This window comes from Cydia pomonella, chromosome 22, assembly GCF_033807575.1.
Source record: "Cydia pomonella isolate Wapato2018A chromosome 22, ilCydPomo1, whole genome shotgun sequence".
Lineage (NCBI taxonomy): Eukaryota > Metazoa > Arthropoda > Insecta > Lepidoptera > Tortricidae > Cydia > Cydia pomonella.
In genome coordinates, this window is record NC_084724.1 from 12,797,059 (window position 1) to 12,815,097 (window position 18,039).

General features: G+C 36.6%; 1 protein-coding gene across 2 annotated transcripts in view; it reads left to right on the forward strand.

Annotated features, from left to right (window-relative positions):
• Positions 1-8,231: 8,231 nt before the first annotated feature.
• Positions 8,232-18,039, forward strand: part of LOC133530242 (dipeptidyl aminopeptidase-like protein 6) — a 238,466-nt gene continuing 228,658 nt past the window's right edge. For both annotated transcript variants that reach the window (XM_061868119.1, XM_061868120.1), the window contains exon 1: positions 8,232-9,252. The gene's annotated coding sequence lies outside the window, so the exon portion shown is untranslated. The remainder of the gene's footprint in view (positions 9,253-18,039) is intronic.

An 18,039-nucleotide genomic window follows, 5' to 3' on the forward strand; every position in this document is an offset into this window, starting at 1 on the left:
CACAATCAGTAAATGTTAATGAACCGTTCATCATCATATTTAAGTAAAACAATCTCGCTTTATTTTTGTTATTTAACTTTTTGGGAAGGACAAATTTGATAATCTACAATCATGGACACCCTACAACACTTAATTATGAAAGATAAAACCTCTTTAACCGTTATGACAGCAGTTTGATTATGAAGAAAACAAAATGTCACACTTGAATGAGATACTATTTTTCAAAAGTAACCAGACTCCGATGACATTCAATTTGTCACTTGTTATGGATAAAACAAAGAGGGTGACCATACATGGCGTAAATAAAACATTTTAAAACATTTTTTTGAACAGTAAAAAATAAAAGAACGTTAATCTCACAAATACTGGTACGAAACAGTTGCTTATAACTTACTGAATGCTCAAGCTTGATCCTGCTCACGTCTCCTGAATCACCCTGTATACTGTGTAAAAAGGATCTGGCGACAAACTTAAAATTTATAAATAAATACATGAATTAATTAACTAGAAATGTGCCTTTACAGCGTTTTTCGCAAAATATAGAGGATTACACGACATGTTACACTTTTCTAATTATTTACATTTTCTTTGACTCGTAGTTGAATTAGATTTAACATACTTATTCTTCAGTTTAAGCTCAGAGAATCTGCAGTCATAACCTTTAACTCCAGAACTTCCAAAGTCGTAAACTCGGCAGTACATCGCCGTTCCCCGTCCGGCTCAATCTCCATAAACCAAGGCTCAGCTCGTCTCTCTACAAATGATTTTATCACGACTGCAGCTACAAACCAGAATAATTAAAACCTTAAGAAATAAAGAACTGTGTATCAATAGTAAATTATGTATTAAGGGCGGTAAACAAGAATTCACGAACGAGTGTGAATTGAAGCCCGAAGTAGAAGGCGAGGGATTAATTAACACGAGTTTGTAATTCCACACACAATGTTTTTATTACACTTGGGAGGAAAAAATTAATACATCTGCCTAATGTCGGACGTACATTACAGCCTTAGGTTTAGAATTTACGGACCGCATCGGCTAGCAACTGTGATAAAAAACATTACAATCCTAGTTCGAAATATCGGATTTACGGACCGCAATGCCTACGAGTGTGATGAAAAACTGTATCGCAAATTATGCGGCTAAAATTACATAAGAATTCTGTGTGTAATATAGCGCATTTAATGCAACGCCGCGCTTGGAGATCAGGGGACAGGTATAGTCAACTGCTCCGAATAACCCGAGAGCACTTATTCGAATAAATTAGTAATGTAAAATCAGATTCTCTAGTAGTTTAACTGAAATATATATGTCTATGTATGTTGAAAACGCAACCTGTAGAGATATGTGTATCTCTTTGTAGAAAAGTGTTCAAGACTGGCAGATACTTTTGCCGCGTTATTTTATCCACTACTATTGAAGGCTGAAGCTAGCCTCATTGTACGAACAGTTGTACTACTTGCCTCTAAATTATTATTAACGTAAAACCTACTACCAATGAGTACAGCGGTGTCACGCACACGAATTCGAGCCAATCGTGCAGTCTAACGCCACAACGCGATTGGTTGATGAGTTTGCATCACGTGCGCGATTGGTCGCAACTAGTTGAGTTAGACTGTACGACTTGCTCGAATTCGTGAGTGACACCGCTGAACTAGCACCATTGTTAGTGCTCGTAAGGCCCGTCCTTAGATATACAGGGCGTCCCAAGACTATGGGACATCAAGGGAAAGAACCTTAAATATAAGACATAGGATATTTTGCTAAAAGGAGACTTTATTTTATTTTCAAAACTGAGTAATACTGCATTTAAAGATTTAAAAAAAATAAGTTACTTTGTCTGGAAATCGAACCGATTCAAATGTAAAAAAAAACATCCTGTATTTTTATGATGCCAATTGAAAGAACGCATAAAAAATAAGTCATCTCAGAAATATGATATCGCAAAACAAATGAATACAGTAAAATTTCAAGATTCGGTTTAATTCCCAGAAAAAGTAAGCAATTTTCATTTTTTTTTAAATTCGTTGAATGCAATATTACTAACTTTTAAAAATAAAATAAAGTCTTCTTTCAGCAAAATATCCTATCTACGATATTTAAGGTACTTTCCCTTGATGTCCCATAGTCTTGGGACACCCTGTATATGTCAATGTATATAATACACCAATTATGAAAATTTCAAATGCCTACATATTGCAGTTCATGAAATTCAGACAGACAACGGAGGCTTAGACGTACGGTTCAGATTCCTACCTTTACAAAAATAAAAAAATTGAGGTCAGTCTTATACTAGCAAGTTTGTGCGATGCAGAATGCATGGCGAATCCACAGTCTAGCTTTATCGGAGTGCAGCGCTATATGCGGATGAACCATACTCATAAAACCACACCTACACATACGAGCATTTAAAACGGGTAAAGTGAGTGTTGAATTTCTGTATAAAATTAGCTATTTTCATTGCTATTGGGTGCAGTTATGTATGTTGTGTGCAAAAGTAAAGTTAAGACGATTTTGGGGATAAGGAATGTGGGTTTAAAATTGTAGAATTATATTCTAAATTATTGTTTGAGTTACGGTCCGATTCAAACTTTAAGATTCATCAAATTAAAATTCGTTACGATAGTAAACATACGTTATGGATTATATAATTCAATGTGACGTTTCTTCAAACAAAAATGTCATTTTAGACACTGACATATCCAATTAATATCGTACCTTTAGGATATTTGACATATCTTTAACTTCGAATCGGGCTGCTATTTTATGTTAGTATTCGCGTATAGAAGAACGTTTAACGTCATATTTGGATATAAGTCAATAATAATAATAAGCAATAAGGAATGGTTGGCTATACTCGTATGCGAAACTTTGCAGTTGAAGCTCTTTCCAAACAGAGTTCCGATCTGATCTGTCAGTATCAAAGACGTTTTTGATTGAAAAAATTTTACTTTTGACACTGACGGATCAGATCCGTAATCCAGATCTAATTCATAACCTGTTATTAAAATCAGAATAAGCCTGTAACTAGCGTTACGATGCTACGCCGTAGCGCGTAGCAGATGTTTTTCGTTACTTGTGAAAATCTTCCGGAGAGCTTGCACTTTTAGCAAATTGTCAAAATGTGAAAGGCAGCCTAATTAAAAATATTTATTAAAATTTGCCAAAGAACCATTGAACGCATCATGCTTGGGGTGAAAAGAATTGACCGGATCCGAAACACTACGCTGCGCACCAAAACAGGCATCGTCGATGTTGAGGTCAAAACTACCAGGCTAAAGTGGAACTGGGCAGGCCATATACAACGTATGCACCCACGGAGGTGGGTTAAACTAGCCACAGAATTGGTGCCACAACGTAAACGCCTAAGACGAGATGGCGGGACGACCTGGACGCATTTCTCAGCAACTGGACGGATGCTGCAGTTAATAGGGAAGATTGGAAGTCTAGGGAGAGGCCTTTGCTCAGCAGCGGGAGACTTTATAGGGTTTTTAACAAAAAACTCAATGACGATGGTGTTTCAGTGATACCTAAAATATTCTCCAATAGGGTTGTTTCCATCTACAAATCTTAGGGCAGAATTGTATCCCAATAAATTCATTTGGATTATAAGAACATGTTAAACTACTTTTAGGGGTTACTTTATATTGAATTTTAAATATCTTTTGGCACACGTCACGAGACCCAACTCGAATCGTCTTTGAAGATTCTGATGACGTCACAACTCTCGGATTGACACTGTTGACAGTTAGGCGATAAACAACAAATGACAAATGTCAGTTGACAGTTCGTATCTTCTACGTGTGTATGTAGTATGTAGTGTGTCAAACCGTAAACTGTGACGTCACACAATTTTCAAAGAGCATTTTGGGCGCGAAAGCATCTGTCAAAATATATTTTGTTAATTTAACATATTTAAAGCCGTTTTTAGTATAAAAGTTGAATTTTAGGGCAACTTTTAGTTAATATAGAACGTAATATAAGCGTTTCAAAAAATTGGAAACAACCCTATTTCGTGTTGCTAAATATAAATAATTAAATGTTTGAAATACAGCACAGTTTCTTGGCTTGTATTTCAGTTTTAGTTAAATATTCAGAAACTTGTCTACCGGTCCTCAAGGCTTCCTTGAATTAAACTGTAATCTCAGCGTCTTTGCTAACGGTAGCAATACCATTCACCTCATTAGAATTTTCATTTTACCAACAGAATAGATAGACCACAAAATAAATAGTGTAAACTAACCTACAGTCCAATTCGAAAGTATACTGACATCTAAATGATGTCATTCAGTTACCGTGCATTGTGGATGTCAGTGTATTTTCAAATTTGCATTCTAATGTCACTACTCCATTCCAATGGATGGTTGATTAAACTTTTACAATAGCAATTTTCTTGGAAAAATGGGTGATTGTCGAGGTGAATGTAACTGGTTAGTTTACCACATATTAGTATCAAAGTTTTAGGTAAAGTACCTTATCTCTTCTACAGGTTTTTTATATATAATATACTCGTATATTATATAAATCTCATAACTGTTGATGGGGATAATATGAATGAGCTCAGAGTTACAGAAGATATTGTTACGTAATTCGCGTCTCTGGGGGAATCTAGAGGTTAATAAACAAACTGGTGTTCCAGCCATCGTTAAATATTCAATGAGGAGCCTTGACTTTTTTTGGAACCTTCATAAACACGTTACCAGAGTCGCAAAATAACAGTTTCTCAGGATCACAAAGTCTCAAAATATCCAACTCTCTGAATAATAAGAGTCGTAGGTCACTGGAGTCGCAAAATACCAGATTCATAGGACACCAGAGTCGCGAAATACTAGATTTGCAGAAGGCCAGTTCCAAAATACCAGACTCATAGTCTGGTCTGCTTTAAAGGGTTTGGAAGACTTATAACAATTATGATGCATGTGAGTAACATAACATATTTGATCAAGTTCATTATAAAAACAAACCGGACAAATTAACTTTATTTTTTACAAATTTATAGTTTCCCGATTTTTCTCTGCATTTTTTTTAATTGAAAACTTTATTGCACAAAAGAAAAACTTAATGTACAAAAGGCGAACTTAATGCCATGAGGCATTCTCTACCAGTCAACCTTAGGGCAAAGCAGAAAAGATTGTAGGCGGTGCGTTTAAAACTAAAAGAAATTGTTATTGACACATAAATTAATTATAAAGTACTTAAATACATACATACATTACATAAATAAATAAATAAATATATATATATATATATACATAATATACATGACCGATTAATATAATGTAAGACGATATTACTTGCAAAATTTCATAGTTCTAGGTCAACGGGAAGTATCCTATAAATTTTAATTCCCTTGAGAGTGTCGAATTTTCGTTTTTTGCGGCATAAACGGCCGTATCTTTTTTACGATAACTTAGAAGGTTGGTTTTTTATAGCTTCAAGAGACTGTAGATTGAGTATCGTATTAATTTCAACTCGATACCTCCACGCATTTTTGAGATAAAGGATCTTGACAGACAGACAGACAGACGTACGAGATGCGGAACCCTAAAAACAGACATTTCCACCAAGCAGTTAAAAAAGCACTCAAATACGTTTGGAATCTACGATATCATAGACAGACACACAGTATAATACAATCCGTATATTTGTTCTGGGGGTTAAAAAAGGCCTGCTTGATCAAACAGTGCAGTACAGTCGCCATCAGATATTCGGAGCGGCCGAAGTGCTCAAAAATACCTGAACACGCACTCTAGCGCCTTGACAATAGAGGCGTGTTCAGATATTTGTGAGCTCCTTGGCCGCTCCGGTATATCTGATGGCGGCTGTACACCCGATACATCGGAATACAACTGTTAGGGTCCTACTGGACGTATAAATGAAAATGCGGACTGTATTAAAATAGGCTGGTTTATTCCGCCTCAATTATAGAGAATCCCGGCCAAACAATTATAAAAAAACTATTACGGTATTCGTCCGTTGCCGGTGGAGTATGTGAAGCCGAGTGTGTGCCGCGCGGCGCTTGCGGCTTGCCGCGATGACGTCGCGCTCTGTCCGCCGCCCGCGCGTCTCCTCCCGTGCGTATGTCCAGTACTTAACAACAACCTCAGCACATTCCATGGCATTTTACTATACTCCATCCTCACATTGGCTTAGAATTTATGGCGGCGTGATATGGGGCACATTTCGGGAAATTTGATCCGTCACCCGTAAACGCCCAGGACGAAAGAAGGGTGTTAATGCTCGTCCTTGGGTGTGTTTATGTGTAGCTATGTAATCTGCGTAACAGTTTCAGGGTTTAACCGCCGCTGAAAAGGATGAATTGTTAACGTAAGAAATTCTTCATTTTGAATTAAAAAATATCTGTTTGGCTTTATTTCCTTTTTTTATACTACGTCGTCGCAAACAAGATTACGGCCCGCCTGATGGTAAGCAGTTTCCGTAGCCTATGTACGCCTGCAACTCCGCGTTGCCGACCCTAGCGCTCCGCACCCTCATTGATGTTATCATGTGTCATGTTAATATATAATAATTTGTATAAACTCCTTAAATCTCATATAAATAAACAATTTGACAAAAAGCATAAGTCCATTGATTAAAGCTTGCCGGGTCCATAATAGGGATTGCAATCCGGTCCGGCGGATCCGGTAATCCGGCCGGATCCGGCACTTTTCAGGAGCTACCGGATCCGGTAAAAATCACCGGATCCGGACCGGATCCGGTCAAATAAAAAAAAACTCCTAAATACAGCACGCACTGGGCGGTTTAGATGAGGAAAAGGCGAAGGATGAGAGGTATGAACTTGAACAGAGCATAAAACGAATGAAAAAGGTTAAATTTAGTTAAATAAAAATATATTTATTATGACGATGACTGGGAACAGAAGTTGCCTTTCATGTTGGTGGCACGATACGACGATTACATAAATACTGTAATAGAAGGAAAAATTAAACGATTGAGATGCCATGGAAGGCATTTGTAATTTATGCTAAAGAGAAGAAAAGAGTGTTGTGTGTGTGAAAAGTAAACAAATGGCAGGATTAAGTCGGCGGTACTCAACCGACTAGAGCTGGGCTAATCAATATGTGTTACATGTGTGAATGAATATAAGATTGTAAGTTTGTATTGAAAATCAATGTATTAAATGAAATGATAACATTGATAATCTTTCGTTTACTTCGATTTTATATATATATGATAAAATATTGTTTATTTTCTATTCAAATTTGAGAGAGAATCTTTTGTATTTACAATTTCATCCAATCTTATGCAATTTCATTAATGGTACATGCTACTTTACGTCTAGCCAATTCTTTATTTGATCCATGTAACTTTTCTTAAGGAGTCCCTTTCCGCGATGGATTTCAATCCTACACTCTATTATTTTTCGCATGAGATCGTCGTGTCGTGTTCCATTCCCTATAATTTGACCAATATACTTTTCTGTAAATAAAAAAACGGTATTTTTTTAAATCATACAGAATACTACTTTCTTGGGCAAAAAATGAGGGAAAATTTAATATCATTTTGGTTAATAGTAAAATATCTTATTTTCTTACTAGAATGGATGTCAACGTTACAAATAATTCAATCAAGGAACTGTTACGAAAACTTGTCATTTCAAGGAGTTCCAATTCCCACCCCACATCCCATTACAGGGCTTTGGAAACTAATCTTTATAATCGTAAACGAAAATTTGAGCACTTGTGAATGGTTATATATAATAAATGACCGATTTCATATTTGGGTTTTTAAGTGATATTGACAAGGTCACACTTTTTACTACTAAGGGTTATTTAATTGTTAAGAAGTTATTTATTATTTTCAAATTATAGATTTAGGAATACGTATTACGCAAAAAACTAGAAAAATATGTCATTTAATTAATTTTGATATCCCTATACCAAACCGGATCCGGTCCGGCCGGATCCGGCCGGGTTGTGGCCAAAATCCGGCCGGATCCGGCCGGATTGAAAATCAATCCGGTTTGCAATCCCTAGTCCATAACCTGAAGAAAGTTTATATATTTTAAATCAACATCTTTTTTGCTAATTTGAAGAAGTATGTGTTTCTACTTATTGAATTCTGACTTTACAAAATTAATAACTCTTGCGGTTTAATTTTACGGACTAATAAATAAAATATTATTTCTATGAAGAACAGTTAACTGTGTCATGTCAGAAAGTTAGTTAAAAAAATATCACCGTGTGAAACAGGTTAACAATTGTAATTACTCCACTACGTGTGCCAAACAAGGATATGAATACTCTGAACAGTAAGAGGAAGGAGGACGAAAAACAATAGTCGGGGTATGCGGCGTGGGAAATTTTCAGTAAGGTATTGCTTAGTTTGTAGACCCCGACCCCGAATCCTTTGTGTGGATTCGGGGTCGTGGTGGGAATGTAGGTGGTTACCCTGGTTTTTGGGGAATATTGAGATACATGGAATAAGTTTATAGTTCTTACAATGTTGTAAACTTTGGGAATAAAATATCTATTGAAACTTATTTCTTATACGTCTTGTGTCAGACGATTAGACTTATTATATAATTAAAATTAAAATATACTACGTAACAACAAAATAAATAATAAACTTACGTTTGACTCAAAAAACGTTAATAAAATTTTGTGAGAGAGCGTGCAACCCTCTGTAAGATTTGTACTCGGCTAATTATATTTTTCTTTATGTAAATCAAGTTGGATTATTCCACGTAACTAATAATTTGGTATGAATTTTATCATAACCAATTTTCACAAAGGTACGTGACCTTTTCATACCAGAAAATTCGTGTAAATAGTCTCAGAAAAGGAATTAAAAGTACCTACAGCAAATACGGCTCCAGCGGCCGTGACTTAATCGCCCGTACTCGTAGCACACGAGCGCTAGAAGTTGCTCCATCCGAGCGGAAAATGCGTCACTACAAACGCGTAAAAATAACCAGGAAACCCGCACTCGGCGCTGGCAACACCGACGGAAAGCCGGGAACGGGGCTCGAGCTTCAGTCGGTCGCCGGATCTCGAGCGGCGTGGATACGCCAAATCCTACCGTGCTCAAATTCCGCCAAAATCGAACACCGAATCCAATAAACTGACATAAAAACAAAGGCCGTATTCCAAATTCGGATTCATTCTTTCTTTTTTCGTGGTTTGCTTTTGTCGCGTGTGGACGTTTGTAATATTTAAATATGGAACTAGGTTAGGGATGTGCATAGGATCGTGTGAAAACGCGTTATTAATAAAAGCCTGTTCACTTCAGGTGAGTGTAAACATTTAATATTGATGAGATAATTTTTCAGGAAAACGCCTTGGCGTTAAGATGGCAAGCAAACGGCTTGGAGATTTTTATTGTTCTTTCCTTATTAGAAATATAAGATTACGGTGGTTTATTAAGGAACAAGAGGAAAATGGATTACTGTATGGTCGTTTAATGTGTCAACTTCCAGAGTAGCCAGGCATTAATGATTAAAGAGATCTTTGGGAAAATTTGCATGCATAAGTGCCCAAAACATAAAAGTATACTTCGAAATGTGACTTCAAGACACTTAACGGGAAAAATAAAGTTAAGTCATCAGACTTTCTACTGATATGAGTATAACCCATCACTAGTAGATACTTAGATACATAGTATTCCTGTAAAAGCTTATTTGACTTCAATTTGTAGAAACACATAACACATATAAACCTCATTATACACAGAGAGTGCAACTCATGTTGATACGTATACCTGTAATTTGACTACCTGCCAGCAACAGCTACGCGCTATGTCCGTAGCCGATAACACGGGGAAAACAGTATGTAGCGAAAAGCGCCTACGAACAGAGAACTCGCCTTGCGGGTCGCTGGCAGTAAATATGTCATCACAAATCCGAGTAAAATCATAGTGTAACTAAAAGATAGATAAATCATTTATTTGGCAGCTGCAAAAACACACAATATAAAGTTTAAATCATCATAAGGAACACAAATTATTACAGGAACAAAATAAAAATGGCACAAAAGAAAATTGAGACAACAAAATAGGAATAATTACTCACTTGCTTTTGGTAACTGTGGTTACCAGCTGTCACCCTTATTTTATTATAATAACAGAAGTCACTGAAAAATATGAAGCAAGTGAGTGATTAATAAACAATAAAATAAAATAAAAGTACCTACCTACATACTGTGCGTAAAACACATGCGTTCAAGTACTGGTCGGTATTGCAAGCTGAAATTTAAAAACTTTATGATGAAAGTTGCTCATGTACTTAGTTGAACACTTCGTCAGGACGATGCATGCCGTGACTGAGCGGAGGTAGTGGGAGCCGAAGAGTTCTACGAGTAAGTTTCGATAAATTTAGAATATCTTTTCTTGCAGTAAACTTAGATGTACGTGAGATTAGCTAAATTTTAATGTTTTTTCATGATTCCTTGAATACGCGCTTTTCGTCATCCGCATTCGCTGCAAGTAAATTTTTTTTTTTTGCAAAAAAAAAAATTGGTACAAGCTTTTATCGCTAACTGTATTTTTCTTAACAAGTATTTATTGAGATAATTCTAAAAAACCCCAACCGCAATTAGGTTAAGTTATTTCTGTACCTATGCCCACCTCTTGTCTCCATCATCAGATCAGCTCGATGGTACCATAATCTTTGTCACCGACTTACATATCTATGCAAATTTTCAGCTTCATTGGAAACGAGTCACTTTACGGGAAGTGAGTCAAATTTATCTTGCAAGATTTGACCCGTACAGTCAAGTGTAAAAATATGGGTGTACACATCTTACTCAAAAATATGTACCATAGCATCTTATTCCAGTGTAATAAGAGCGTAGTACCATATTGATGAGACGATTCTCTCGATACATATTTTTGCAGCTGACTGTACATACATACATAGTTAAATTGCAAGTTAAATAAAAGTTTGTAAATATAAAATAAAGCTTGTAAAAAATACCCAAAACACTATAAGTGTATCTGATAGATTGCTAAGTTCTCTCGACCCCATCGAGGATGTCATCAGTATTTCCTAACGAATGACAAATGGAACCAACTGTGAAGTATACTGAACTCCAGAAATGTCAAACATCTTGAACTCGGTTAAAAACATGTGCACAGTTATATTATTTCATGTTGAACCCCGGGAACTCATAGGAATAGGAACGGACGATAGGAAATGTAAAGGAAATGACTCGTTTGCCGGATTCCGTAATGCTGATCGATACAGGGTAATTTAGTAGATTAAGGACAGATCGCGTCATCAGCGCTAAATACATATGTAACAAAAGAAATTGACGAAATGAATTGAGGCAATATTTTGAACATGGTGAAAATATAGATAGAGGTTCGGTCAAATAATTTAATGTCAGTAGGTACAATTTTAACTAATCAAGTATTCTGAGACCTACTGATAATCAAATTAAGTTTGCATTAAGTGTAAAGGTGCATTATCACACCATATACTTACTCCAAAAAATCACATTCACATTTTTTATTTCGTTATCATCATCATATCAGCCTTTTATCGCCCACTGCTGAGCATAGTCTTTCTTCGAGTACGCCACTTATCCCGGTCCTGAGCCAATCTCATCCAGCGGTGTCATCATGGTTCCATTTTTGTCGCCCGTCACTTTCGCACTTACATACTAGTTAGAACGTGACAGGTATGGTGACGAATGACAAAGAGCCGACCATCTTAGCCCTGCAGAAGTGACTCGCAATCTTTCCGAATGTCGTCCACCCAACGAGCCAGCCACTCCTTTCGTCTGAAAGCCATCATTCCGTTAACATTTTGGCCCACCTGCCATCACTCTGCTTGGCAACATGTCCCGTCCAGCTCCATTTTAATTTGGTAATGAGATGTCCGACGTCATGCACTTTGGTGCGACGTCGGATCTCGACATTCCTTACTCGATCGAGTTTGATGCCGAGCATGGCGCGCTCCATGGTTCTCTGTGCCACTCGAATTTTATGCACATTTTTTTAAATTTTATTTAAATAAGTTAATTTTATACCATTCAATGATAAATATTCATATTTTCAGCGAAACTGCAGCAATAAAATATAAAGCCGCGACCTCATTACGGGCCCCACTACCTAACGACTCGACAAGTGCGTGCTTCTGTTACGACGCACGGGGAAACTGATTACGCTAATTACACAGCTTAATAAGTATTGTTAAATCAAATAATCCAATGTTTATATAAATGGGAATTATAGCTATGCTGCACAAATGCGTAACTTTACTTTTTTTTGTCAAAAGTAGCAATTTTAAAATAATGATATCCGCGATCCCGCGCACGGCCGTCCGCTCAGTGCTCAGCGAACTGCGTTCGAAAAAGGGTTCGGAGAAGACGTTCGTGGTCGTAGAGAACGAATCGATACAGATCGTATGACTTTGCTACGCACCCTGAATTCTTTGCATCTTGATGCCTCCAAGCATGAACCTTCCAGTCAACCATGACGTTCATGACATGAGGCAGAATAATAATTGCAATCAGTACGGTAAAATTTTAAAATAAATATTAATATATGTATGAGTAGGCACATGATTTTATAATTAATAAATGCCAGACAGAGCCACCTCATATTTCAGGTAAAATCGCATATATTGTACTTCAATAAAATTGTTAAAAGAACAATTGCCTCGATGTGAAAACAAAGAGAACAAATGCTTTGAAACATGAAGTGTATTCAATTCGTTCTTTCATTAAATACTTTCTATGAAAATCAATTAAAAGTTTTCGCGATAAAAAGTGGATGGATAAGGGAAGTCCTGGGAATCGTTTTGTAAATGGGCTTTAGAAGTTTTTTTGCTTTGGAGCAAGCGCTCGGTACGAAGTTTCTTCTGTATTTTGGAAGGTAATCAGTCCATTAATTTGACGGTTAGGAGTGGTAACCCTGTGAACATTGTTTTTAAATTTATTCAATACGACGTCAATTCTTTTAACGTTTTTGACTTGATTTGATTATAAACTGCTCTTTGAAAGCTGACAAGAAGAAGAAGACCAGGAGGCATATTCTGATTGTAATAACAGGTTATGAATTAGATAGGGATTTTTTGATAAATATTGTGTCTATGACTATGGACCTGATGATGTCAGTGTCAAAAGTCACGTTTCTGGTGGAAGAAATGTCAAAAGTGACAGTGCGCGATCATATTTTAACAAATCCATATCGGTTCGAGCGCCATCTTGATAGTTAGCCTCGTGATTAATTCCTTCGTTTTTTGCTCATCAATATTGTTTAAAGTGTAATATCGATAGCTTATTATACAGTAAACTGATGTGGTGTGCAGTGAATGGAGAATTAATCTTGAAACGCATTTAGGCACCATTTTGGAGTCAACGGCCAGTAGTCCATGTCAAAATCACCGTACACTGTCTTGTACTAAACGTACAATTTTAGTGGTATTTAAAGCTCCTAAGTACCTTGATACTGGCAAAATAACACTGGACTGAAAGCATAATTTTAAGGGATACTTACTGGATATAAAAACACCAACCAAACCGTAAGTCTAAGCATATCTTGACTTGCAAATATTGTCATAGAGGCGATATAAACTAGAATACATTATTATGTACTTACGTGTTGTACCTAACGCTTCTCAAACATTTTTCAACGAAGGGTTTTAGTTTTTTGGAACGTTCAAATTGTTAATTCATTTTTAATATCCCAGAGTGAGTCCACGGGTTTGCGCAATTAATCTTGCGTTTTCCCTGTCATTGTGGCAACGGACATATTTTATCCCAAATTATATTATTATTTAGCTATTTTCGTTTAGTCAGCATCCTACTTTTGTAAAGAACTTTCTGCCAATTTTGAAATAGAAAAATTGCTTTTCAGGGCACTAGAGCAGCATGAATTATACAGAATTTAAGTTCAAAGCGTGAGCTTCCAGTATATGGGCGTAATTGCTTCCTGTAGGAAACACGGCGTTTGAAAAACGACCTTTCTACTCCACCTTGTTGCTGCTCGCCTGGTACGTACATTTAGGAGCAGCGCGATGCAATTAAGATTATATTGCTGAAATTGTTGTAAGATTCTCACAAGTGTGGTTAAGACTCAAGTCCTTGGAGTCCTTTGCTTTTCATTAAGTCGAAACTTGAGTTTTTATCGAGATATGAGTCTTCTCTAAATACTTGAGTCCTTTAATCTCTTAAATTATGTATAAAAAATTGTGAAAAGGCATTGTCTTCACATGAAATTCAAGAGTAGATTTCACACATCGTTCAATAACGCCTATTTCCTGAGTATTCATTTAGATACAACCAACTTTATTTTACGAAGTTTTTATCCGAAGACTCGAGTCCTTTTAAGTTGCGCTTAAAAGACTCAATAAAGCACTTGACTGGGGGTTTAAGAGACTCCGAAGTTTTTTAAGCTTAGAGTCGCGAAAAACGAGTCGAGTTCTTCAAATTTCTACCAAAACCAATTCTCACAGCACAACATTTTAAATTTTATCGGGTGACATTCGTACCTATGACGGTAAGTGGTAGTCGGTTCATCAATGAAATGTGTCTATTTCATCAATTCCAATAATTGCTGTAATGACCAATTCATACGAATCTTATCTCGTCAAATCTCAAACACCATATGATGCCTGTACTGCTAGTAGACGGATGTATGGGGCAGTAACAGGTGAGCAACAGGCAGCCTTCTCTCTGAACGTGCGATCTCTGCCAATCTGTGACACCGATAGCTGTGCAACAATTCGAAAGTTTTAGTTTAATACAAGAATTTTGCTTTTATGTTACGTGGTTTTTATTTGCTAGTTTCCTGGCAACTACTAGACATTAAAGTACACAAAGTTCACATATTTGAGAGTAATATAGTGACTGAAAACGTAAATATTTATGTTGGAATTTGGTAGGGGTTGCTGAAGGGATGCTTTACAGTAACCCCAACTTCATTTGGCTTGTACTTTCAAACTAACAAGATAATATTTTTTTTAGTACTTAAGTACAAATGAAGTACCAATTGTGTATTAAATACAGGTAATAAAAAAATCCAAAAGCAACGTGGGGTTGCCAGTGAGCATAACATGTTTTCTGAGAAGACTCTGTAGCATTGCTATTAAACTAGGATGTTAGGTGTGATGTGGATGCCTTGTTGACATCAAGGCGCGCGGCGATACAAAATGCCCACGAGATTATGAGCTTATCCAAGTGATTCCTCGTAGTATAACTAGTTATACAAGCGGCAGAACACAACGAGGTATGATTGCGATTCTTTGTTGTGTTGCATGTTGACATCGGATCTTTGCAATCGCCAAACTTGATTAATTGACTGAAGCTAGAAAAACCGAAGTGGAAAAACCCTAGCAATATTCTAGTTTTATGAATATAAGCGCGACCTAAATAACAAATAGCGCAAATCATAAGCTCACTTCTCATCCAGCCATGCGGGGAGACAGGGTCCATTTATAACTATCCGGACCCGCCCAGTGAGCGAGGTTGTCCCGACGGGCTACATGGCGAAACTGGTATATCTGATTAAGGATTCCTAAAATTTTGCGTGATTTTATTGCCCTTTTTATCTGACTAAGTTTTGAGTAATTCCTACATGTTAAGTCCGAGCCTGAATATCGTACTTTTCGAACTGCGGATGCTAAGCTGATCAACTTCATAATTTCTAAGAAAGATCAAATCGCTGGTTGGTTGCATTGTATCCATGTCAAGATTTGGAAAAATCGTGGGAATTCTTAGAATATTATGGGTCAACTGTGTCTATAACTACTATCTATGTCTATGGTATTTTTAAAGTAAATCATTTACTTGTTCTCAAAAACATCATTTAGTAAACTGCTAAGAAATACCATAAAATGATGGCATTGAAAACCATTTTGTTAATATTTTGCCTTCTTCTTTTAAATACTTTTACAAGTGTAATGGTATTTAACGTTATAGAACCGGTATGTTAATCGGAGTAAATGTAACTTGTATGCTAAATATGCATTTTTATAATAAAAAGCTAAAATAGTGCTTTCTTCTCACTTCCTCATTAGCAAATCTGGTGGCATAAGCACCAACTGAGGGAGTGCGGTTGTCTCGGAATAACCAATATAAAAATGATTTTCGATTACGTAGACTCATCACAGAGCTCATGCATGCTTTAACTGGTATGAGAATATTCTACAGCCGTGAAATTGATTGGAATTAGGGCGTTTTTACATTGTCCGATCCGATATCGGATGTAGGATGCTACATCCGATATCGTAGTCAGGCCGCGGGGGCTTTAACGGTCACGCACACTACAACAAATATTATGCCTAAGCCGCGTATCCACTAGAGAGGCTGCCTCAACCGCGTGCTTCAGGTTGAGGCAGCGTCTCCACTTGTGCGGCCTTGGAGCGAGGCAGCTGCTTGACCCGATGCTGCCTCTAGTGGATACACGGCTCTACCCTTATGCACACAAACAAATATTATCGGAAGCGGTTTTCCGATACTGGATGTTAGAAGGCTATGATAAAAACAGCTGCAGGAAAGTGCTATACGGCATCAAGCCCGCCTTTTTTGGGTTATATATCGTTTTCAGTAGTAATAATTGATTTAATCAAGAATTAAATACCGAAAAACTCATATGTATTACATTTTAGTTCCATCCGACATCCGATATCGGACCAAGCAGTGTGAAAACGCTTTTACGGCTCAAGACCCATTTGTAACTGCCGACACGCCCTTTCCACGTCCGTCTGACCCTTCCTGTTTGATCTATGTTAATACCTATTTAATACTTTGAAGATTTCCTGATAATATTCCTTGTTGAAGATGTCTTTTAGCCCAGAATACTCCAAAGATATATGAGATTCTTGAAAAAAAGAACTCCTTTTTGTGTATTTGATTACTAGAAGTTTTGTTAGGTATGCTTGCCTAACCACCACGCCATAGCTCAGTAGCTGTTAGAAATTAAGAGTCCTCAGCAAACTTGGACCAATTGCACGTTCCCATACAAACGAAGTTTCGTTCTCTATAACTACTTGTTGGATTGTAATGAAACGTTGCGCATACAATAACATGAGGTATATCTATGCCTGTAATTAGTTTATACAAGGTGCCCGTGAGCATTGCGAGAGATTTTAACGGTGCATTCCTGATGGCAACAGAAGCAAAAAATGTTGTATGACTTTTTGTGAAAATCGAGAAAAAAAAAAATTTTTTGTTTTTTTTTTCCCCTTTTTTTGAACACTCCTGTACATAAAACGTAATTTTTATTGATAAACACATAACCTAAAATTAACTAAAAAGTTTTTTTTTATTTGGGGGTAGCCTCTCGAATACATTTTTTTTAATTTTTCGATGTCAATCAATAGGTATGTCCAGACTAGACCTCAAAGAGCAATACCGCAGTCAAAAATGTGTTTTGTACCGGCTTATGGCGAAAGAATGATTTCGAAAAACATTTAATTATCTCTGAAACTAGGCCTAATCCAGAAAATTCTATATGACATTTTAGTTTCTAAATATTACCAGGAATGCTAAGTTAAAGTGTTGCAATGCTCACGAGTACCTTGTATATAGCTCCAATTTATAAAAAAAAACGAAAAAGGGCAATAGCAACTTAAATTCGCTGTATCTTAAATGTGGTATCTGAAGCTACATAAACGAATTACAGGCATAGACATACCTTATCCTATTGTAAGTACAAGCTTGATACGGTCAAAGTGTTTAATGTAGTATGATATCATTATTGTATCGACAAACTGGTAGAATGTAATCATTAAAATTAGGTAATTGGGTTACAAACAAATCAATAACTAATGTAGATTCGTCCTTCTACGGCTTATTTCTTGGTACTAATGTTTATTTAGGGTCGCCGTCATCGAGAACAATGAGGAGGACTATATAACGGTATTATTCGTGTATCATCATTGAACAATAATGTCTAATGTCGCTTAACATATAAGCCCAACTCAACCTATGAGTAGATCCTATTTAAATATATTTAAACTCACAGCACACAGAGCCACTAACTGTAGATCTCGCGATATGCTTAGAAACAGTAAAAATTAAAAATACTTAGTTTGATGAGTCGTCATCACAGTAAACTCACAATTTTCTTAAG